Here is a 25,795-nt window from a genome sequence, read left to right as displayed (position 1 = left end):
GTTAAAACCCTTTTATTCACTTTGTGACCAGACTTTTTCCAATATGAACTACCTACATAATGTAATATCGTTTATGGAATATAATTTAAAATACAAATTTTACTATCTGTAAGACTTACCAGTACAGTAACACAAGGCTTGTCCTAAGGGAAAAATGTTTAATAGAGTGAGAGGGAGCTGTGTGCAAGATTTATATATTGCTTAGAATTGCCCATGAGAAAACATAATGCTGATGATTACATCATACAATCTACGACTCTTGGATCTTGGCAATATTAATCTCTGTTCACAGAAAAACTTTCTACATTAAAAGGGCAATAGAGGGTCAATTGTAAAAGGCATCACAAGTCTAGGATATGCAAGAAATATTAAGAACTATTAAAACTTTACAAAATTACATATCAGGGTCGTCATCCTGCAAAATACAAGACCTCATAAAGCTTCATTAGTAGACAAAAAGAAATAGTAAAAAGACTTGCATTTCTCCTTGTTAAATACCATTCTGTTAATTGCCACCCACTGTTCAAGCTTTCTTAGGTCTTTTTGAATTCTCTCTCTCTTTTTAAAGAGAAATCACAGAGGCAGAAAAAGCCCCCATTGTAAAAGCCCTTCACAGAATAGACTTATAAAATGCCAAATCTTTATGAGAATTAAATTAAAACATGAATAGGTGGGTTAATGAACAGACAAACATTGGCCAAACATAAGAGGGGTATCTTAGGGACGAGTTGCAACAATTAGCAAAAAAGGTCAGTGGAAACCATAGAGTGAAACCTCCAGGAATCCACTATATAGAAAGTGATGATGCTATTGATGTGGTAGGTTCTCCCTCCCCAAAGAGGTTCAGAAAAAATGAAGCATCAAAATGGGATATCCAACAAGGTGGATTGTTGATGCTATGCTTCACTCTATGGGTGAGAGATGCATAGAGCTGATAGAATAATGTAGACTATGCTTCCCCTCATAGAGAGATGCTCAGTCTGTAATACTGGCATAAGGTGAATCAACGTAAAACTCACCAATTTACTTACTGAGATCTCAATAAATGTTTATCAGACCCTTAGGACAATAAGATGCTATATAAAGGCACAATTTTAGAAGTTGATTCAGTATCTAAAACGACTCAAATACTTAGAACAGATCATTGATTTAGTATCTGAAAGGGCTCAAGTATTTAGAACCGCTTGACAAGTTTAAAATCCCAATTTTGATAGCCTCTCTGGGTAATTTAGTCCTCTAATTCCATTTATTAATTTAGTTGCCCTTATTTGGACACCCTCAAGTAGTGCAACATCTTTCCTGAGCATTGGTGTCCAGTACTGTACAAAATATTCCATATGATGCCGGTGTCAAATGCTTTAGAAAAATCCAGATTTACGAGATCAATAGACTCTCCAAGGTGTAGTCTAGAACTTACTTCATTGTAGAAGCTGATCAAATTGGTCTGATATGATCGACCCCTCATGACTTCATGCTGATGAAGAGTTATACTGTTGTTTTCCTTGAGGTATTCCAGGATGGTGTCTCTCAGACACCCCTAGAATATTTTTCCAATTATTGAAGTGAGACTTACCAGTAGAGATGAGCGAACATGCTCTTTGAGCATTAGGGTGCTCAAGATGCTCGTTACTCGAGACGAGCACCACGCGGTACTCAAGTCAATTCCATTTCCTTCCCTGCATGTTTAGCGCCATTTTCTAGCCAATAGACATGCAGGAAAGGCATTACAATTTCCTCCTGTGACCTTCCAGCCCTATCCCACCCCCCTGCAGTGAGTGGCTGGTGAGATCAAGTGACTGCCGAGTATTTAAAGCAGTCCCGCCTGCTGCTCACCTCAGACACACTGGGAGAGATCAGGGAGAGTGCTGTTCCTGCTATAGGGAGAGTGTTAGGCTACTGTTAGCGTCTTCAAGAACCCCAACGGTTCTTCTTAGGGCCACATCTGACCGTGTGCATTACTGTTGTGGCTGCTGGGAGCAGTTGTGCACAATTTTTTTTTTTCATCTTGGGCTGTGCAGGCTATAGCGTTCTCAGTATGCAGTCTATTATACAGAGTAGAGGGGCAGTACTGGTAAGGCAGGGACAGTGGTAGTGTAGAATCCTCTCTACAAGAACCCTAACGGTCCTTCTTAGGGATAGTGTGACTGTGTGCATTTTACTGCCTGGCTGCTGGGAGTTGTAGTGCCTCCCGATTACCCAGCTAGGCCTTTTAGCAGCCTTGCATATAATTTTTTTCGGACTGCAGTTTGCGTTACATAACCGCTATCAGCCTCCAACTGCACGCCAATGATTGTATAATGTTTTACACCGCTCTGTGTGTGCAGTGAACTTCACACACAGCGTGCGGCGAAAGCCCCTGATACAGGGAAAGTCATATACACGCTACATAGGCTGTTTTCTTTTTCAAAAAATTTTTAACAAAAGCTCCTTCTTAGGGCTACCTGTGACCATGTGCATTTTACTGCCTGGCTGCTGGGAGTTGTAGTGCCTCACTATTACCCAGCTAGGTCTTTTTGCAGCCTTGCGTAAAAAAACTTTCGGCCTGCAGTTTGCGTTACATAGCCACTGTCAGCCTCCAACTGCACGCCAATAATTGCATAATTTTTTCACCGCTCTGTGTGTGCCATCAACTTCACGCACAGCGTGCGGCAACAGCCACTGATAGAGGGAAAGTCATATACATGCTACATAGGCTGTTTTCTTTTTCAAAAAAATTTAAATAAAAGCTCCTTAGGGCTACCTGTGACCGTTTGCATTTTACTGCCTGGCTGCTGGGAGTTGTAGTGAATCACTATTGCATGGCTAGGCCTGTTTGCAGCATTCCTTATTCTTTGTTTCTGCCTGGAGTTAGAGTTAAATAACTGCTGTCAGCGTGAAAGTGTGCGCCAATAATTCAATAATTCTTCACACCGCACTGTGTGTGCCATCAACTTCACGCACAGTGTACGGCGACAGCTCCTGATAGAGGGAAAGTCATATACACGCTATATAGCCTGTATTCTTTTTCCAAAAAATTAAATAAAAGCTCCTTCTTAGGGCTACCTGTGACCGTGTTCACAGTGTACGGCGACAGCCACTGATAAAGGGAAAGTCATATACACGCTATATAGCCTGTTGTAGTGAATCATTATTGCACAACTAGGCCTGTTTGCAGCCTTCCGTATAATTTTTTTCTGGCTGTAGTTAGCGTTACAATACTGCTGTCAGCCTCCAACAGTACGCAAATAATTCCATATTTATTAACACCGCTCTGTGTCTGCTCTATTCGTAATACACCATGCTGAGGGGTAGGGGTAGGGCTGGAGGACGTGGACTCAGGCGAGGACGGAGGTCCAAGTGAGGGTGTGGGCACAGGCCGAGTTCCTGGTCCAGGTGAATCGCAGCCGACTGCTGCGGGATTAGGAGAGACGCAAGTTTCTGGGGTCCCCAGTTTTATATCACAATTTTTGGGTCCACATGGTAGACCTTTATTACAAACAGAGCAGTCTGAGCAGGTCCTGTCGTGGATGGCAGAAACTGTATTCAGCAATGTATCGACCATCCTGTCTTCTATGCCGTCCACTGCTGCAACTCTGAATCCTCTCGCTGCTGCTCCTCCTTCCTCCCAGCCTCCTCACTCCATGAAAATGACACATTCTGATGAGCAGGCAGACTCCCAGGAACTGTTCTCGAGCCCTTGCCTTGGTTGGGAAAAAATGGTTCCTCTCTCACCTTTGGAGTTTGTCGTGACCAATGCCCAATCTTTGGAAAGTTCCTGGGGTCCGGGTGATGAGGCTGGGGACTTTCGGCAACTGTCTCAAGAGCTTTCAGTGGGTGAGGAGGTCGATGATGATGAGACACAGTTGTCTATCTGTGAGGTAGTAGTAAGGGCAGTAAGTCTGAGGGAGGAGCGCACAGAGGATTCGGAGGAAGAGCCGCTGGACGAGGAGGTGACTGACCCCACCAGTTTCGCTAAGCCAACTGAGGAGAGGTTTTCAGAGGGGGTGGCAAGTGCAGCAGCAGGACAGGTTGGAAGAGGCAGTGGGGTGGCCAAGGGTACAGGCAGGGCCAGAGCGAAGACTCCCCAACTGTTTCCCAAAGCACCCACTCGCGCCAAGCCACCCTGCAGAGGCCTAGGTCTTCAAAGGTGTGGATGTTTTTCAGTGAGAGCGCGGACGACCGACGAACAGTGGTGTGCAACCTGTGTCGCATCGAGGTCAGCCGGGGAGCCACCAGTACCTGCCTCACCACCACCAGCATGCGCAGGCATATGATGGCCAAGCACCCCACGAGGTGGGACGAAGGCCGTTCACCACCTCCTGCTCACAGCACTGCCTCTCCCCCTGTGTCCTAATCTGTCACTCAGATCCAACCCCCCTCTCAGGACACAGGCACGAGCGCCTCCCGGCCTGCACCCACACCCTCACCTCCGCTGTCCTTGATCCCATCCAGCAATGTGTCACAGTGCAGCGTCTAGCTGTCGCTAGCACAAGCGCAAATACACCACCGTGCACCCGCACGCTCAAGCATTAAAAGTGCACATTGCCAAATTGATCAGCCTGGAGATGCTGCCGTACAGGCTTGTGGAAACGGAGGTTTTCAAAAACATGATGGCGGCGGCGGTCCCACGCTACTCGGTCCCCAGTCACTACTATTTTTCCCGGTGTTCCGTCCCTGCACGTCTCCTGCAACATCAATCGTGCCCTCACCAACGCAGTTACTGGGAAGGTCCACTTAACCACGGACACGTGGACAAGTACTGGCAGGCAGGGCTACTATATCTCCCTGTCGGCACATTAGGTGAATTTGGTGGAGGCTAGGACCGACTCAGAGCCTGGGACCGTACACGTCCTACCCACACCCAGAATTGCAGGTCCTTCCTCGGTTCTGGTATCTGCGGCGATCTATGCCACCTCCTCTAAACCCTCCCCCTCTTCCTCCTCCTACGCAACCTCTACCTCTCAATTAAGAAATATGAGCAGCACGTCACCAGCAGTCGGTGTGGCGTGGCAGCACAGTGGAGGGCAAGCTTCCGCAGGCCGTCTTGAAACTATTCAGCATAGGTGACAAGAGGCACACAGCCCCTGAGCTGTTGCAGGGTATGACTGAGCAGACCGACCTCTGGCTTTCGCCGCTGAGCCTCCAACCGGGCATGGGCGTGTGTGACAATGGCCGTAACCTGGTGGCGGCTCTGCAGCTAGGTAGCATTACACACGTGACATGCCTGGCCCACGTCTTCAATCTGGTGGTCCAGCAGTTTCTGAAAAATTACCTGCACTTGTCTGACCTGCTCGGCAAGGTGTGTCACGTCTGCGCACATTTCTGCAAGTCCACCACGGACGCTGCTACCCTGCGGACCCTGCAACATCGGTTTAATCTGCCAGAGCACATGCCCACACGGTGGAATTCTAACTCCAACATGGGCGGCGTAGTGGTAGTCAGCCTCCCCAATTCTATACCAAGGACTGGGCCTTGATGGCAGATATCTGCCAGGTCCCCGGAAACTTTGAGGAGTCTACCCAGATGGTGAGCGGCGATGCTGCAATCATTATCGTCACCATTCCGCTGCTATGCCTGCTGAGAAGTTCGCTGAAAAGCATAAAGGCTGACGCTTTGCAGTCGGAACAGGAGACGGGGGAAGAGAATATATCGCTCGATAGTCAGAGCACCCTCATGTCTATATCTCAGCGCGTTTTGGAGGAGGAGGAGAACGAGGAGGAGGAAAGGGGGAGGAGGAAGGGGAGAGACAGCTGGGCCCACTGCAGAGGGTACCCATGCTGCTTGCCTCCCATCTGTTCAGCGTGTATGGCCTGTGGAGGAGGAGGAGGATCCTGAAAGTGATCTTCCTAGTGTGGATTGCCATGTCTTGTGTACTGGTACCGTGACACACATGGCTGACTTTATGTTAGGCTGCCTTTCTCGTGACCCTCACATTAGACGCATTCTGGCCACTACGGATTACTGGGTGTACACACTGCTCAACCCACGGTATAAGGAGAACCTTTCCACTCTCATTCCCGAAGAGGAAAGGGGTTCGAGAGTGATGCAATACCACAGGGCCCTGGTGGACAAACTGATGGTAAACTTCCCATCTGACAACGCTATCGGCAGAAGGCGCAGTTCCGAGGGCCAAGTAGCAGGGGAGGCGCGAAGATCAGGCAGCATGTTCAGAGCAGGTAGGGGAACACTCTCCAAGGCCTTTGCCAGCTTTATGGCTCCGCAGCAAGACTGCGTCACCACTCCCCAGTCAAGGCTGAGTCAGAGGGATCACTGTAAAAAGACAGTAAGGGAGTACATAGCTGATCGTACCACCGTCCTCCGTGATGCCTCAGCTCCATACAACTATTGGGTGTCAAAGCTAGACACGTGGCACGAACTTGCGCTGTATGCCCTGGAGGTGCTGGCTTGCCCTGCCGCTAGCCTCTTGTCAGAGAGGGTGTTTAGTGCAGCTGGGGGAATCATCACGGACAAGCGTACCCGCTTGTCAACTGCCAGTGCCGACATGCTTACACTCATAAAGATAAACAAAGCCTGGATTTCCCCAGACTTCTCTTCTCCACCAGGAGAGCAGCGGAACCTACAGAACTGATACTGGGGTCTGCCTATACTGCTGCTACATAAATGTTACTGGGGTCTGCCTATACTTCTGCCACATAAATGTTACAGGGGTCTGCCTATACTGCTGCTACATAAATGTTACTGGGGTCTGCCTATACTTCTGCCACATAAATGGTGGTGGGGTCTGCCTATACTGCTGTTACATAAGTGTGACTGGGGTCTGCCTATACATCTGCCACATAAATGTTACAGGAGTCTGCCTATACTTCTGCTACAAGAATGTTACTGGGGTCTGCCTATACTTCTGCCACGTAACTGTTACAGGGGGTCTGCGTATACTTCTGCTACAAAAATGGTACTGGGGTCTGCCAATGCTTCTGCTTGCCAAATAGCTGCTTATTCTGGACACATGGTCTTCTAAGTGGAGTTATCATGCTCTAATGTACTTTTTGGTACAAGATAGAAAACAGCTATGACAGGGTCCTAAATAAGTAAGCCACAAAATGTACCCTTTAAAATGATAGTTTTCTAAAATGTCTCCCCAATAGTTACTGTACATTTTTCTAAGTTTTTAAGAATAATAAAGGATTGAAAATTGTAACAAGTATTATTATATCATTGTCAAAATACTTCACCTAATACATTTCTATGGATGTATATGTCTAAATTCACTTTTTAAATATAAAACACATTGTCCTTACTAACCCCAGCAACGCAGATTGTACCTTGGAGTTCTGTAGACCATATATGATAGGATTTATCATGGGGATGATACTTGCATAAACTATATTGACAACAGACTCCTGAACTTCAGAGTTAGATGGTATTAAATAGCCTACTAAGGCTGTCCCATAATAAATAGAGATGACAGTAACATGGGAGGAGCAGGTGGAGAAGGCCTTTCTTCTGCTTTCTTTTGACTTCATGTTGAAGATGACAGAGAAAATGTTAACATAAGAAATTAAAATGCATAACAATGGGAAAACAGCGAATAACAAAATTTCTAAACCTGTTACTATAAAAAAAATGTTTGTGCTTGTGCAAGTTGTCTTTGTTAGTGACTTAGCATCACAGAAGAACTGGTGGATGATGTTGGAGTGACAGGAAGACTTGTATAAAGCTGTTGTTGTATATAAAAGGGAGTTCAAAAAAGCAGCTGCCCAAATCCCAAAAGTAATCAGGGTGCAATTTCTTTGACTCAAAATAATATGATAATGTAAGGGGATGCAGATAGCAACATATCGATCATAAGCCATAATGAATAGAAGAATTCCTTCTGCACTACCCACTGATACGAAAAAGTACAACTGAGTATAACATTGTGAGAGGGAAACAATATGATCTCCAGATAATAACATGTACAGTAATTTAGGAACTGTGACTGATGTACAAATTAGGTCTACAATGGACAGATTACAGATAAAGAGATACATTGGTTTATGTAATTGAACTTCCAGACATATGGCTGTGATTATGGAGGAATTAACAAAAACTCCAATCAAATATATCAGGAAAAAAAAAGTAGCAATGAAAGATTTATTCTGTATCCCTCCATAAAATGGCAAAAGGTAAAAATATTTAATTGAAGTCTCATTCTTCATAAACATTTTCATTGCATTCTTTAAAAAAAAAAATATATATAATATATTACAGATTTTAGTACATAATAAAGGAAATATCACAGGTAGAAGATAGTTGAAAAGTGAACACCTAAAATCTAATCTAGTTATTTTGGTAATCTGAGAAGCATAGAATTATTAGATGCTTGTATAATCTTGTGACAGTATGTGGCAGATGAGGTGTTTTTTCTTAAACATGTGCTTACACAGACAATGCCCATTTGTTGCGTGATTTTCTAAATTTATCTGTGGTATAAAGGTAGCTAAAATTTACCAAGGAAATTATGTTTCTGTTCACATAACTGTGCTTTTTAATGGGAATCATGGCAATGTTTTTTTCAAAGCTGAAAATATATTTTTTAACAGAGGTTTTGGCCATATCCCTTTGCGATCCCTTGGAGGGCTGCATTTTTAAAAGTTTTGAATGACAGAATGTATATAATACACATACACACACACACACACATGTATATATATATATATATATATATATATATATATCCATATCCATACACCAATGACATAAGCACATAGAAACCACACCCCCATACATCACATTGCAATAGGTTAGCATCTCCACAGCACAGGTGGCGCCTCCATGATCACCATCAAACAGACAGCATAATAATTTGTATCATTATTATTTACCACAGCTCCCTGGATGCAGCGTTCAGCATCATCAGGTATACCTGTGTTGGCAAGCAGCCAATCAGTGCTATGCCCTTACACACTTCAGCTTCAAATCTCCACTGACCTTGTGCGGGAATGGAAGTCCTGTGAGATCATGTGTTGTGGCATCTCAGCCCATACTAGTTTCATATATGGTAATGTGCATGCTCCTGACCCAAAACATCGCGAGGGGCATCTCATTGTCAGCCTCTACTCAATCCCGATCTTAGAGATGTCCCTGTGCAAGTGCCCAGCATTTCTGGCCTAAAATAGAGCCTCATCACCACGCAATATGGGCAACACAATCTTACACAGGTCCAATACCAGCACGTGCCCTAGTTGTGTATTAAAAGGAGTGATAACCCAGCTGCATAATAATGACATCTCTGGCAACATCGACTGCGATTTGCAGCACCGTGGTGTCACGCCTTGTCAGTGGCCAATCAGGCTGCCCAAAATGCCCTAAACAAAAGACATCATACGCAGCCTGTATATTGGCCAATACTGACTCCTCCATACACATGTTGTATATACCGCAAATGCGGAAAAGCTATTATGTGTATATATGAACACCAGCTAGATATATATTATCAACAATGAATCAATTACGGTGTAAGAATCGCTTCATGTTCAAATTCACATTTATCCGTACTGCATATCCCTTATAAGGACTATTGGTGACCGCAAAACATCAGACTATCTGCAATGCCGAAAAAATATTTTATTGGATTAGGTGCTAGACAACATGCACTCTGGGAGCTGAGAGACAACAAAAAAACTTCCACATGTCCAGAAGTGGGAATTTTTAGGTGACCGATATCCTCTGCAATGTGATCCAAGCATCCCAAGCACTGTTTAGAAAAAATACAGACAATTACCACAAAGAATAATAATATACAAAAAATACCATAATATACATGTTAAAAACAAATAATTGAATATCCGAAACTGACTATCTACCTTGATAATGCTCCAAAATGTATCTAGTCAGAGAATAAAGGTCAAAATAATTCTTTTTGACTGTTCCTACAGGAAAGAGACTGGGTTATACTCCAAGTTCAGACCTCTTGGAGACAGCGTGTCTAAGGTGTGTATCCATAAAAGGTTTTTAAAATTTGAGCCTGCCTTCTCTATTGCTTCCTCTATACAGCTTAGGTACCCCAATAACCAGGAACCGGAGCTGACTATTAGCTGATATACCCGGCCTTGCTTGAGTTAATTTGATGCGGGTGTTTATGTGTTGTCTGCACAGAAAATTTTATGAAGTCAAGAATACTTTAGAGTTATCAAGGAATAAAATATGTAAAATGTATAGAAGCATTAGTTTTTCCTCAGGCTGCATGTACCTTTGTCCCTCTGCAGAATGTGCCACTCCTCCCACTCTCCTCATTAGGGAACCTTAAGAATGCTTGCACCAAATTTCACGCTTGTACGACAATGAGAAGTTACATTACATTGGGGTGCTAATACTTTTGCACTTAGCATTGAATAATCAAGTTGTGACAACTTTATTTTTCCTATTTAGGACCTAAAGAATGCTCCTGCCAAATTTCATGTTTGTACAACACTGGGAAGTTACATTACATAAGGGGGTCAATACTTTTGCACTTAGCATTTAATAATAAAGTTGTGACCCATTTACTTTTCCTATTTAGGACCTGAAGAATTGTTGTGCCAAATTTCATGTTTGTACTATGCTGGGAAGTTAGAGAATTAGATTTGGTACATTACAAAGGGATGCCAATAATTTTCACTTAGCATTGAACTTTCAAGTTGGGACCCCTTTACTTTTCCTATTTAGGACCTAAAGAATACTCCTACCAAATTTCATGTTTGTATGACATTGGGAAGTTACATTACACAGGGGTGCCAATACTTTTGCACTTAGCATTAAATAATCAAGTTGTCACCCCTTTGCTTTTCCTATTTAGGACCTAAAAAAATGCTCCTGCTACATTTCATGTTTGCACAACACCAGAAAGTTAGAGAATTAGATTAGATACATTACATAGGGGTGCCAATACTTTTACACTTAGCATTAAATAATCAAGTTGTGACCCCTTTACTTTTCCTGTTTAGGGCCTAAAGAGTGCCCCTGCCAAATTTCATGTTTGTACAACATCGGGAAGTTAGATAATTACATTTGGTAGATTACACAAGGGTGCTAATACTTTTGCAATTGGCATTGAATTTTCGAGTTGTGACCCCTGTAATTTTCCTATTTATGACCTATGGAATGCTCCTGCCAAATTTCATGTTAGTACGACATTGGGGAGTTATATTACATAGGGGAGCCAATACTTTTGCACTTAGCATTAAATACTCAAGTAGTGACCCATTTTACTTTTCTGGACCAAAAAAAATGCTCCTGCTAAATTTCATGTTTGCACAATACCGGGAAGTTAGAGAATTAGATTAGGTACTTTACACAGGGGTGCCAATACTTTTGCACTTAGCATTAAATAATCAAGTTATGACCCCTTTACTTTTCCCATTTAGGACTCAAAGAATGCTCCTGCCATATTTCATGTTTGTACGACACCAGAAAGTTACATTACATAGGGGTGTCAATACTTTTGCACTAAGCATTAAATAATCACGTTCTGACCCATTTACTTTTCCTATTTAGGACCTAAAAATGCTCCTGCTAAATTTCATGTTTCCACAAAACCAGAAAGTTAGAGAATTAGATTAGGAACATTACATAGGGGTGCTAATACTTTTGCATTTAGTATCAAATAATCAAGTTGTGACCCCTTTAGTTTTCCTGTTTAGGGCCTAAAGAGTGCTCCTGCCAAACTTCATGTTGGTACAACATCGGGAAGTTAGATTTGGTATATTACACAAGGGTGCTAATACTTTTGCAATAGTCATTGAATTTTCGAGTTGTGACCCCTTTAATTTTCTTATTTATGACCTAAGGAATGCTCCTGCCAAATTTCATGTTTGTACTACATTGTGAAGTGAGAGAATTAGATTTGGTACATTACACAAGGGCGCCAATACTTTTGCACTTAGCATTAAATAATCAAGTTGTGACTCCTTTACTTTTCCCATTTACGACTCAAAGAATGCTTGTGCCAAATTTCATGTTTGTACAACACTGAGAAGTTACATTACACAGGGGTGTTAATACTTTTGCACTTAGCATTGAATAATCAAATTGTGACCCCTTTACTTTTCCTATTTAGGACCTAAAATATGCTCCTGCCAAATTTCATGTTTGTACGACAGTGGGAAGTTACATTACATAGGAGTGCTAATTAGAGATGAGCGAGCACCAAAATGCTCGGGTGCTCGTTGCTCTAGTCGAACTTTTCATAATGCTCGAAAGCTTGTTTTGAGTAACGAACCCCATCGAAGTCAATGAGGGACTCGAGCATTTTTGTATGGGACCGATGCTTCGCATAGGTGATGACTTGTGAAACACCAGAAAACATCAGAAAGTCATGAAAACACCACAAAATGGATAGGGAATAGCAGGGGCAGCATGCATGGCTGCATCTGAGGCTGCCAGGTCCCACTATTAAGCCACAATTGGGGGCAAGAACCTGGCAGTCACCCCCCTGACAATTTACTTGGGACAAACCCTCATTAGCAAGGCACACGCGCTGGCACATCTTAGCTAAGCACCACACTATCTGCAACCAAGGACAATCACTGCCTGCGGGTGACACCGCTGCCTCTTCTCCTGGGTTACACGCTGGCATTGCTGTCCAACCTCCCCGCACGACCCTGCGTCCACAGCGCACCCAAAATTTTCCCTGCGCAGCGTTCAGCTGCCCTCATACCACACGCTCGCTTCATAGCCACACCACCCTCATGTCTATTTATAAGTGGGTACTGAATGAATAGGAACCAGAGGCACACACTGCAGAAGGTTGGCAGGGCTAGGCAGTGACACTCTTTGAAAATGTGGGCGATAGTCCACAATGCTGTTGAGAATTGATGAAAAAATTGACGTACAATCATCATTCCAATCCTGTGCCACCTTCGTCACAAAATTGTCAGGAGCCGCAAAGGTGGGCATAAAGGGGACTCAGGTGCCAGCACATCTCCACAATATAGCAATTCTCTGTGTTGGAAGCACGTGAGCGGGCCCAGGGTCAGGCTTGGTCCCAGCCTCCACCTTGAGTAACCAAAGGTGCCGCGAGTTACATAGCAATGGGAAATCCATGTGTCCCCACAAAATTCATTCTGTGTAGGTGTCAGATAGCTCCACACTGTAATGGGAAGTCTTTAAGTTCCTTGGGCTCGCCGATGCTGTGAGTGCACAAAGATGGTATTACACAAGAAGAAATCAGAGTGCTGAAACATGGCAGAGTTTCACCCCGTCAAGGACCTCGGCCTCGGCCCACATTTCTGCCCAATTCATTCTTTGTATGTGTCAGATAGCTGAATAATGCAATGGGAAAGCCTTTGTGCACCCACAGCATAGGCGAGCCCATGAAACTCAAAGACAGTATTAAACATGAAGAAAGGGAGAGTGCCCAAGCATGGCAGAGTTTCACCCCGCTCAGGATCTCGGCCCACACTTCTGCCCTAGTCATTCAGTGTATTTGTGCCAGATAGGTAAAACACTGCAATGGGAAAGCCGTCTGCACCCTAGCCAAGTCAGTCAGTGTATTTCTGACAGACAGGTAAAACAACGCAATGGGAAGTCTTTGTGAACACACAGCATAGGTGAGCCCCTGGAACCCAAGAAAAGTATTACACATAAACAAATCAGAGTGCCCAAGCAAGGCAGTTTCACCCCGCCAAGGACCTCGGCTTACACCCTCATTAATCGTAGACATAAAGAGGACTCGGATGCTAGTGCAGCTGTGAACGTCTCATTAATGCATTAACGCTCCTTTTGTTTGACCCAAACCACTGTCTCAGATAACTGTGGTAACACAGGAGCAAATACATGTTGCCTAGCGCTGATGCCGAGACCCTAAGCAGGGGGAGAGGGTGGCATAATAAGGCCGAGAAACCATGACCGAGGTAGGATCCGCAACACTCTGTGTGGGAAGTACGTGAGCGGGCCCTGGGTCAGGCTCGATCCCAGCCTCCACCTTATGTGACCCAAGATGCTGTGAGTTAAATAGCTATGGAAAATCCTTGTGTCCCCACACACTTCATTCTGTGTATGTGTCAGGCAGCTGAACACCGCAATGGGAAACCTTTGTGCACCCATAGTATAGGCAGAGCTCAGTAACATTTCTGTAGCAAGAGTATAGGCGGACCCCTCAAACCTTTCAGTACCAAGTTTATAGGTGGACCCCTGTAACATTTCGGTAGCAAGAGTGTAGGCGAACCCCTGAAACATTGGTGTACCAAGAGTATAGGCGAACACCTGAAAAAATTTGGTTACCAAGAGTGTAGGTGAAGGCCGAAAAAATTCGTTAGATAACAGTAAAAGCAATGGCCTGAAAAATTGGTGTACAAAGAGTACAAGTGTACCCCTGAAAAATTGCTCAACTGCGAGGCAGGTGAAACCAATAAACATTTTTTTAAAGATACATCTAGCTGTTGCTTAATTTGTGACAGAGCCTGGAGGCAGCCCTGTGAAAAAAATGGTGCCTGTTAAAGTATCAATACTTTTGACACGTTGAAAAATTGTAAAAAACTTTTAAACAGAGCCTTTTGGGCCGTAGAAAAATTGGCAGTTCAGCATGATGACATGCTGTTTTAGGAGGAGGAGTAGGAGGAAGAGGAGTAATAATATCCGAGAGTGATTGACAAAGCTAATTCCCCCTTTTTTTGTGGTGATAGAGGATGCATTTTTCTCCTGTTGCAGCGAAAAGAATAATTAGGTTACGCTGCTTTCCGCCGGTGGAGAAGAGAAGTCTGGGGAAATCCAGCCTTTGTTCATCTTTATGAGTGTAAGCATGTCGGCACTGGTAGTTGACAGCTGGTACGCTTATCTGTGATGATTTTCCCCAGCTGCACTAAACACTCTCTCTGACCAGATGCTAGTGGCAGGGCAAAACAGCACCTCCAGGGCGTACAGCGCAAGTTCGTGCCACATGTCCAGCTTTAACACCTTATAGTTGTATGGAGCAGAGGCATCACGGAGGACGGTGGTATGATCGGCTACATACTCCCTCACTATCTTTTTACAGTGCTCCCTCCAACTCAGCCTTGACTGGGGAGTGGTGACACAGTGTTGCTGGGGAGCAATAAAGCTGGCAAAGGCCTTGGAGAGTGTTCCCCTGCCTGCGCTGGACATGCTGCCTGATCCCCGCGCCTCCCCTGCTACTTGGACCTCGGAACTGCATCTTCTGCCACTAGCATTGTCAGATGGGAACTTTAGCATAACTTTTTCCACCAGGGCCCTGTAGTATTGCATCACTATCGTACCCCTTTCCTCTTCGGGAATGAAAGGGGAAAGGTTCTCCTTATACTGTGGGTCTAGAAGGGTGTACACCTAGTAAGCTAGAATGCGTCTAACGCGAGGGTCGCGGGAAAGGCAGCCTAACATGAAGTAAGCCATGTGTGCCAGGGTCCCAGTATGCAACACACTGCTGTCCTCACTAGGAAGATCACTTTCAGGATCCTCCTCCTCCTCTTCAGCCCATACACGCTGAACAGATGAGAGGCAAGCAGTATGGGTGCCCTCTGCAGTGTGGCTAGCCATCTCATTCCCCCTCCTCCTGCTCCCCCTGTCACTCCTCCTCCTCCAAAACGTGCTGAGATATAGACATGACGGTGGTCTGGCTATCAAGCGACATACTGTCATTCCCCGTCTCCTGTTCCCACCGCAAAGCGCCAGCCTTTATGCTTAGTAGTGAACTTCTCAGCAGACAAAGCAGCAGGATGGTAATGCGCTAATGATTGCCGCATCGCTGCTCACTATCTAGGTAGACTCCTCAAAGTTTCTGAGGACCTGGCAGTTATCTGCCATCCATGCCCACTCCTCAGTAAAGAATTACGGAGTCTGACTACCACTACGCCACCCATGTTGCAGCTGGTATTCCACTATTGCTCCACGCTGCTCATAGAGCCTGGCCAACATGTGCAGCGTAGAATTCCAGCGTGTGGGCACGTCGCACAGCAGTCGGTGCTCTGGCAGCTGAAACCAACGTTGCAGGGTCCTCAGGGTGGCAGCATCCGGGGTGGACTTGCGGAAATATGCGGAGACGCGGCACACCTTGCCGAGCAGGTCAGACAAGTGGGGGTAGTTTTTCAGAACAGCTGAACCACCAGATTGAAGACGTAGGCCAGGCATGGCACGTGTGTGAGGCTGCCGAGCTGCAAAGCCGCCACCAGGTTACGGCCGTTGTCACACATGACCATGCCGGTTGGAGGCTCAGTGGCGAAAGACCCTGCAACAGCTTGGGGGCCATGTACTGCTTGTCACCTAAGCTGATTAGTTTGAGCATGGCTTGCTGACGCTTTCCCATCGCTGTGCTGCCACTCGCTACCGATTGCTGGGGACGTGCTCACACTTCTTAGTTGAAAGGTAGAGGTGGCGGTGGAGGAGGAGGGGGAGGGTTTGGAGGAGGTGGCATAAAACGCCGCAGATACCAGCACTGAGGTAGGACCCGCTATTCTGGGTGTGGGTAGGACGTAAGTGGTCCAAGGCTCTGACTCGGTCCCAGCCTCCACCAAATTCACCCAATGTGCCGTCCGGGAGAAATAGTGGCCCTGCCCGCCAGTACTCGTCCACATGTACGTGGTTAAGTGGACCTTCCCAGTAACCACCTTAGTGAGGGCACGATTTATGTTGCGGGAGACGTGCTGGTGTAGGGCTGGGACAGCACACCGCGAAAAATAGTGGCGACTGGGGACCGAGTAGCGCGGGACGGCCGCCACCATCATGTTTTTGAAAGCCTCCGTTTCCACAAGCTTGTACGGCAGCATCTCAAGGCTGATCAATTTTGCAATGTGCACGTTTACAGCTTGTGTGTGCGGGTGTGTAGCGGCGTATTTGCGCCTTCGCTCCAACGCTTGTGCTAGCGACAGCTGAACGCTGCGCTGAGAGACATTGCTGGGTTGGGTGGACGACAGTGGAGGTGAGAATGTGGGTGCAGGCCGGGAGGTGCTCGTGCCTGTGTCCTGAGAGGGGGGTTGGATCTTAGTGGCAGGTTGGGGCACAGGGGAAGAGGCAGTAGTGTGACCCGGAGACGGTAAACGGCCATCGTCCCATCTTGTGGGGTGCTTGGCCATCATATGCCTGCGCATGCTGGTGGTGGTAAGGCTGGTAGTGGTGGCTCCCCGGCTGATCTTGGTGCGACACAGGTTGCACACCACTGTTCGTTGGTCATCCACGCTCTCACTAAAAAACATTCACACCTTTGAAAACATACGCCTCTGCATGGAGGCTTGGCGCGAGGGGGTGCTTTTGGGAAACAGTTGGGGGATTTTTCGCTCTGGCCCTGCCTCTACCCCTGGCCACTCCACTGCCTCTTCCAAGCTGTCCTACTGCTGCACTTGCCTCCCGCTCTAAAGCCCTGTCCTCAGTAGACTTAGCAAACCAGGTGGGGTCAGTCACCTCATCGTCCAGCTGCTCTTCCTCCGAATCCTCTGTGCGCTCCTCCCTCGGACTTACTGCCCTTACTACTACCTCACAGATAGACAACTGTGTCTCATCATCATCATCCTCCTCACCCACTGAAAGCTCTTGAGACAGTTGCCGGAAGTCCCCAGCCTCATCACCCGGACTCCGGGAACTTTCCAAAGGTTGGGCATCGGTCACGACAAACTCCTCAGGTCAGAGAAGAACCATTTTTTCTCACTCATGGCAGGGACCCAAGAACAGTTCCTAAGAGTCTGGCTGCTCATCGGAATATGTCATTTTCATGGAGTGAGGAGGCTGGGAGGAAGGAGGAGCAGCCAGAGGATTCAGAGTTGCAGTCCCTAAGCCGGGAGTAGTTGACTGCGTAGAAGACTGGGTGGTCGATACATTGCTGGATGCATTTTCTGGCATCCAAGACAGGACCTGCTCACACTGCTCTGTTTGTAATAAAGGTCTACCACACGGACCCATAAATTGTGATATGAAGCTGGGGACCCCAGAAACTTGCCTCTCTCCTAATCCCGCAGCAGCCGGCTGCGATTCACCTGGACCAGAAACTCGGCCTGTGCCCACGCCCTCGCTTGGACGTCCGCGTCAACGTCCACGTCCTCGACCCTTACATATATTCCTTATCATGGCAGATTAAGAATAGAGCAGGGGCCAAATAAATTACCCCACTGTACAGCACTGACAACTGGGCCTTAATTCAACGCACACAGAGACTTGTAGATAGCGGAGGCGCTATGCTGTTACTTGAAAAAAGTAACCCGCTGTCTTTTACTGATACCTACGGGTAATTTATTGCTCGTAGAGACTTGTAGATAATAGAGGGTGTGTGGAGTGGGAGAAGACTCTAAACACAGTGGATAGTTCTGGTAACTGCGGCGATCTCAACCCCACCAACGGAAATGGTGTTTTGAGACGCTCTGCACAGCGGCTGAGCTGAAATATTTTGTAGTGGCCCCAGTAATATTACAGTACTGTTTAGCGGTGAGACCGCTGTCGAATTCACTGCAGACAGAGAACGGTGTAAATAAGTTTGTTCGCAGGAGGCTAGGAATTATTTGCGTGCACTTTCACTGTGAGAGCGGTATTGTGCTGCACTGCAGCCAGAAAAATATATTACGAAAGGCTGCAAACAGGCCTAGCTGTGTAATACAATAAGGGAAGCACTACAACTCCCAGCAGGCACCAATTAAAATGCACACGGTCAGATGTAGCACAACAAAGAAGCTTTAGGATTTTTGCTCAGAGGATACGGACTGTATAGTGGATATATAACTTTCCCTCTAGAAGTGGCTGTGGCCCAACCATCTGCATCTAATTCACTGCAGATAGAGAACGGTATGAATAAGATTGTTCGCAGCAGGCTAGGAATTATTTGGGTGCACTTTCACGGTGAGAGCGGTATTGTTTGTACGGCACTGCAGCCAGAAAACAGTATTACGAAAGGCTGCAAACAGGCCTAGCTGCGTAATACAAAAATGGAAGCACTACTACTCCCAGCAGGCCCCAAGTAAAATGCACACGGTCAGATGTAGCACAACAAAGGAGCTTTAGGATTTGTGCACAGAGGATATGGACTGTTTAGTGGATATATAACTTTCCCTCAGGAAAGGGCTGTGGCCCAACGCTCTGCGTGTAATTCACTGCAGACAGAGAACAGTATAAATAAGTATGTTCGCAGCAGACTAGGAATTATTTGCGTGCACTTTCACGATGAGAGCGGTATTGTGCTGCACTCCAGCCAGAAAAAAATATTACGGAAGGCTGCAAACAGGCCTAGCTGCGTAATACAAAAATGGAAGCACTACTTCTCCCAGCAGCCACCAAGTAAAATGCACACGGTGAGATGTAGCCCTAAGAAGGAGCTTTTGGTTTTTTGCACAGAGAATACGGACTGTATAGAGTATATCACTTTCCCTCTAGAAGTGGCTGTGGCCCAACGCTCTGCGTCTAATTCACTGCAGACACAGAATGATATAAATTAAGTTTGTTCGCAGCAGGCTAGGAATTATTTGCGTGCACTTTCACGGTGAGAGCAGTATTGTTTGTACGGCACTGCAGTCAGAAAAAAGTATTACTGAAAGGCTGCAAACAGGCCTAGCTGCGTAATACAAAAATGGAAGCACTTCTACTCCCAGCAGCCACCGAGTAAAATGCAAATGGTGAGATGTAGCCCAACGAAGGAGCTTTTGTTTTTTTCACAGAGGATAAGGACTGTATAGTGTATATCACTTTCCCTGTAGAAGTGGCTGTGGCCCAACGCTCTGCGTCTAATTCACTGCAGACACTGAACGGTACAAATAAGTTTGTTCGCAGCAGGCTAGGAATTATTTGCGTGCACTTTCACGGTGAGAGCAGTATTGTGCTGCACTCCAGCCAGAAAAAAATATTACGGAAGGCTGCAAACAGGCCTAGCTGCGTAATACAAAAATGGAAGCACTACTTCTCCCAGCAGCCACCAAGTAAAATGCACACGGTGAGATGTAGCCCAACGAAGAAGCTTTTGTTTTTTGCACAGAGGATATGGACTGTATAGTGTATATCACTTTCCCTCTAGAAGTGGCTGTGGCCCAACCCTCTGCATCTAATTCACTGCAGATAGAGAACGGTATGAATAAGATTGTTTGCAACAGGCTAGGAATTATTTGCGTGCACTTTCACGGTGAGAGCGGTATTGTTTGTATGGCACCGCAGCCAGAAAAAAATATTACGAAAGACTGCAAATAGGCCTGCAAAGACTGCAAAAATGGAGGCACTACAACTCCCAGCAGCCACCAAGTAAAATACGGTGAGATGTAGCCCTAAGAAGGTCCGTTGGGGTTCTTGAAGACAGGATCCTACACTACCACTTTCCCTATCTCAGCAGCACTTTCCCTATACTCTGTATAATAGACTGCAGACTTAGAACGCTTTAGCTGTAATGGCCTGCACAGCCCGAGATGAAAAAAAAATAAAATGGTGCACTACTGCTTCCAGCCAGCCACAACAGTAATGCACACGGTCAGATGTAGCCCTAAGAAGGACCGTTGGGGTTCTTGAAGACAGAATCCTACACTAAAACTATCCCTGAATGAGCAGCAGCACTTTCTGTAATCTCTGCCAGCATGTGTCTGAGGCGAGCCGCGGGCGGGACTGCTTTAAGTACTCGGCGGTCACTTGATCTCTCCAGACACTCACTGCAGGGGGGTGGGATAGGGCTGGCACGTCACAGGAGGAAGTGGTAATGCCTTCCCTGCATGTCTATTGGCTAGAAAATGGCGCTAAACATGCGGGGAAGGAAATGGAATTGACTCAAGTACCACCTGGCGCTCGTCTCGAGTAACGAGCATCTCGAGTACCCTAATGCTCGAACGAGCATCAAGCTCGGATGAGTGTGCACGCTTATCTCTAAACATGAACTAAAATTCATGTCACTGCTCCCATATGACAGAAAGAAAAACAGAAGGATCAAAGGACTTTTTACCACTGGCTGATGTCCCTCCTCTCTTTCTCCTCTGCATAACCAGTGAAAATTGACAGCTAAAAAATTAGAATTCCTGACCCTACTGCAAAGGGCTGTAGCTCCAGTTTCATTAGATATGAACACATCAGCTTTTGCTACTATTTTATGAACAAGATTATTGACTTTAAAATTACACTTAAAGCATGCTGATAGAACTGGAGCTACAAGCTTAGTTTCTCCTAAACTGTAATGTCCTTTTCTGCAGAAGAAATGAGTCCTAAACTGTAGGAGGTTTAAAAGGGTTTTGCAATTAAAAAAAAAATCTATACTTACTAAAGATGAGCGAACACCAAAATGTTCGGGTTCGCGTTATTCGAAACGAACTTCCCGCGATGTTCGGGTGTTCGTTTCGAATAACGAACCCCATTGAAGTCAATGGGCGACCGGAACATTTTTGTATTTCGCCAATGCTCGCTAAGGTTTTCATGTGTGAAAATCTTGGCAATTCAAGAAAATGATGGGAACGACACAGCAAGTTCTCCTCTGCCACAGCTGTAACAGCTGTGGCAGAGAAGAACGATGTTAGCCCATTGAATTCAATGGAGCCGTCAATACAGCCGACTCCACTGAATGCAATGGGCTGCCGGCGATCGCGGGATGAATTGTCGGAAAGGGGTTAAATATATAAGCCCTTTCCTGCAATTCATCCAGAAATGTGTAAAAATAAAAAATATATATATACTCACCTGGTGCCGGCAGAAGGAGTTCAGCGCGGCAGGCTGCAGTTCTCCTGAACTGCTCTGAACAGCTGTGAGTAGTATTCAGCAGCCGGGGATTTAAAATCCCCGCCTGCTGAATAAGATGCCTCTGATTGGTCACAGCCTGACCAATCAGAGGCCAGCCCTCACTCACACCCATTCATGAATTCATGATTGGTGTCATGGCAGCCGGGGGCCTTCTGAAAGGACCCAGGGCTGCCTTAGGAGACTGCCTGTCAAGCCATCCCCGTGGGGTGGCTTGATAGGCTGCCTGTTAAACTACAGTATGACGTAATGCTATAGCATTACGTCATACTGCAGGAGCAATCAAAGCATTGCATGTTTTAGTCCCCCAGAGAGACTTAAAAGTAAAGTTAAAAAAAATCTATAAAGTTTTTTTAATTGCAATAAAAAAGGGATAAAAGTTTAAATCACCCCTTTTTGGCATATCTTTAATTAAAAAATCGAAATCATAAAATAAAAATACATATTTGGTATCACTGCATCTCTAAAAGTCCAATCTATTAAAGTAGCACATTAATTACCGTGCATAGTGAACGCCGTAAAAAAAAAAAAAAAAAACGCCAGAAATGAACTTTTTCAGTCACCCTGTCTCCCAGAAAAAACACAATAAAAAGTGATCAAAAAGTCGGATGTATTCCGAATTGGTACTAATGGAAACTACAGGACACCCCGCAAAAAATGAGCCTTTGCTCAACTACATCGATAAAAAAATTTAAAAGTTATTGCACACACAATATGACTGCAGAAAATAATTGAAAAAAATAAATGTCTTTAAAAAGAAAAAGAGTAGTACAGTGAAAAAAAAAATATACATGTTTGGTATCGTAGCAATCGTACTGACCCATAGAATAAAGTTATCATGTCGTTTTTGTTGCAGTTTCTGAGCCGTAGAAACAAAATGGACTGAAAGATGGCGGAAAGTCTTTTTTTTTTTCATTTAACTCCACTTAGAATTTTTTTAAAGGGTTTCAGTACATTTTATGGTACTTTAAATAGCACCATTGAAAAATACAACTCGTCTCGCAAAAAACAAGCCTTCATACAGCGACATCGATTGATAAGTAAAGGAGTTACGATTTTTTTTAAAGGGAGGAGCAAAAAATAAAAATAGAAAAAAAAGGGGCCGCATCATTAAGGGGTTAAAATCCCAACAGGATTTACAATTGCATGACAATTGGGTGTGTTTCAAGCAGTCACAAGAGCTTTTAGTCACAGCAGGACTAAACTTTTAGGCCTCATGTCCACGGGCAAAAGAAGAATTAAAATCCGCAGCGGAGTTTAACTCTTCTCCTGCCCGCGGATCCGCATCCCATAGGGATGCATTGACCACCTGCGGGTAGATAAATACCCGCAGATGGTCAATAAAAGTGATTTAAAAAAAAATGGAGCATGAAAAAATCCGGACCATGCTCCATTTTCGTGTGGGTCTCCCACGGGCTTCTATTGAAGCCTATGGAAGCCGTCCGGATCCGCGGGAGACAAAAATCGGGATTTACTCACCCGCTCCGGTTCTTCTCTTTGCCGCGGCGCCATCTTCTCTACGTCGCGGACGGATCTTTTTTCTTCGGGCCGGCGCATGAGCAGGGCACGTCACCGACGTCATCCTGCGCATCCGCCGAGCCGAAGAAAGAAGATCCAGCCACGACGGAGAGAAGATGACGCCGCGGCGAAAAGGAGATCTGGAGCGGGCGGGAGGTAAGTTTATTCTTATTTATTCCCATTTTCAGCGCTCATGTCCGCGGGGCAGGAGGGACCCGCTACAGATTCTACATGGAGAATCCGGAGCGGGCGTGATTTTCCCCGTGGACATGAGGCCTTAAAGGGGTTGTCCCGCGAAAGCAAGTGGGTCTATACACTTCTGTATGGCCATATTAATGCACTTTGTAATGTACATTGTGCATTAATTATGAGCCATACAGAAGTTATGAGAAGTTTTTCACTTACCTGCTCTGTTGCTAGCGTCCTCGTTTCCATGGAGCCGTCTAATTTTCAGCGTCTAATCGCCGGATTAGACGCGCTTGCGCAGTCCGGGTCTTCTTCTTTTCTGAATGGGGCGGCTCGTGCCGGAGACCGGCTCCTGGTAGCTCCGCCCCGTCACGTGCCGATTCCAGCCAATCAGGAGGCTGGAATCGGCAATGGACCGCACAGAAGCCCTGCGGTCCACCGAGGGAGAAGATCCCGGCGGCCATCTTCAGCAGGTAAGTAAGAAGTCACCGGAGCGCGGGGATTCAGGTAAGCGCTGTGCGGTGTTCTTTTTTAACCCCTGCATCGGGGTTGTCTCGCGCCGAACGGGGGGGGGGGGTTTAAAAAAAAAAAAACCCGTTTCGGCGCGGGACAACCCCTTTAAGGCTGCAATGACTGGTCCCCTCCTTAAACATAGTATGTTTACAAACTATGTTCAGTATGTTTACAAACTACTTCAGTTTGTAATGCAAATCATTTTTGTTAAAGCCAGAAGTGGATTCAATAGTTAAGATAAGCATAAATACTTCCCTTACAGTTTCCCATAAGTTTCCCACTCTGACTTCAGTTGAAGAAAACCACATGAAAACTGCCAAAATAAAATAACTGCTGCAATTTAAAAATAGTATGTGAAACCTCCACTGCATAACAATTGTATATTTTGAAAGATATATGAATAATAAAAAAAAATAAAATAAAAGTCAAAATTAACGTATACAATTATATAATGGTGCAAGCTCTAAGGTATATTTGACTACATAATAATTATAATATTGAATAATAAAGTTAGTTAAAACTACCTGCATAGTGTAATATAGCTCATGGAATATAATTTAAAATACAAATTTCATTACCTGTAAGGCTTACCAGTACAGTACACAAAGCTTGTCCTAAGGGGAAAATGTTTAATAGAGTGAGCTGTGTGGAAGATTTATACTGTGCTTAGAATTGCCCATGAGAAAACGTAATGCTGATGATTACATCACACAATCTAGGGCTCTTGGGTCTTGGCATTATCTTTTATTAGTCTATCTTCTTAAAACCCTTCACAGAAAAACTTTCTATATAAAAAGGATATAGAGGGTCAATTCTGAGTTTTCGGGCCTCAGAAAGTCTAGGATATGCAAGAAATATTAAAATGTATTAAAAGTTTCCAAATTACATATCGGATTCCTCATCCTGCAAAATACAGGATCTCATAAAGCTTCATTAGTTGACAAATAAATAGTAAAAAGACTTGCATTTCTCCCTGTTAAATACCATTATGTTAGTCGCCGCCCACTGTTCTAGCTTTTTTAGATCTTTTTGAATCCTCTCTCTTTTTAGCGTTAGCTATCCCTCCTAGCTTTGCAATGTCGGCAAATTTGATCACTTTCCCTTCAATTACTTTATCTAGATCATTTATAAAAATGTTGAACAGCACTGAGCCTAGAACAAAAAATCTTGCGGTACCCCATTTAAGACATTCTTCCAATTGGATTTGCAGCCATTTATGGCCATTCTTTGAGTACTATCACTCAGCCAGTTGTGAATCCACCTAACATTTGTCTTGTGAGATGCTTTGTCTACTGTATTTCATTTATCAACCCAATCAATGATTCTGTCATAGGAGGAAATTAGATTAGTCTGACATGACTTGTTTGTTACAATCCTATGCTAATGTTAATTATTACATTTCCATCCAAATACTTGTATATACGTTTAGTAATTTGTTTTAAGACCTTTCTGGTATAGAAGTCATGCTCACAGGGCTGTAGTTTCTATCTTCTTTCCTTTTTTAAAGATAGGGACAATAATTTCCCTTCTCCAATCTTCTGGGACTTTTCCTGTTTTCCAGGAGTTTTCAAAGATTACGGCGAGTAATATAGCATCTTTGACTTTTCTGTTACTTTTGACATACCCCCCAAATCTTTTTTTTTTATTGCTTTTGGCCTATCTGGAAAGCCCTTAATTCGTTAGAAACTTGAATTATTCTGACAATTGTCCTACAGTTTCTGCAGACTGCGTTATAGTCTTCTTTAGTCAAACAGTCCAAAGGATCTGTCAGCACAGCAAGATGCAGTAAAAACAACCCTCTAATAGGGTTTCTTTATTCCATCGCATGTATACAGCACAAAAAACATACAACGCTTTGGCTAGATGTTAGCTTTTACTGCATCTTGCTGTGCTGCTGGATCCATTGAACTGTTTGACTAGTGATTGGATCTTGGATCGCACTCTGCTGCCAAGCACGAATGACTACCATATGAAGCCCCCCCCCCCCCTTGCGTATAAG

The sequence above is a fragment of the Eleutherodactylus coqui genome, chromosome 8 (assembly GCF_035609145.1).
Source record: "Eleutherodactylus coqui strain aEleCoq1 chromosome 8, aEleCoq1.hap1, whole genome shotgun sequence".
Classification (NCBI taxonomy): domain Eukaryota; kingdom Metazoa; phylum Chordata; class Amphibia; order Anura; family Eleutherodactylidae; genus Eleutherodactylus; species Eleutherodactylus coqui.
This window is presented reverse-complemented; position numbering follows the sequence as displayed.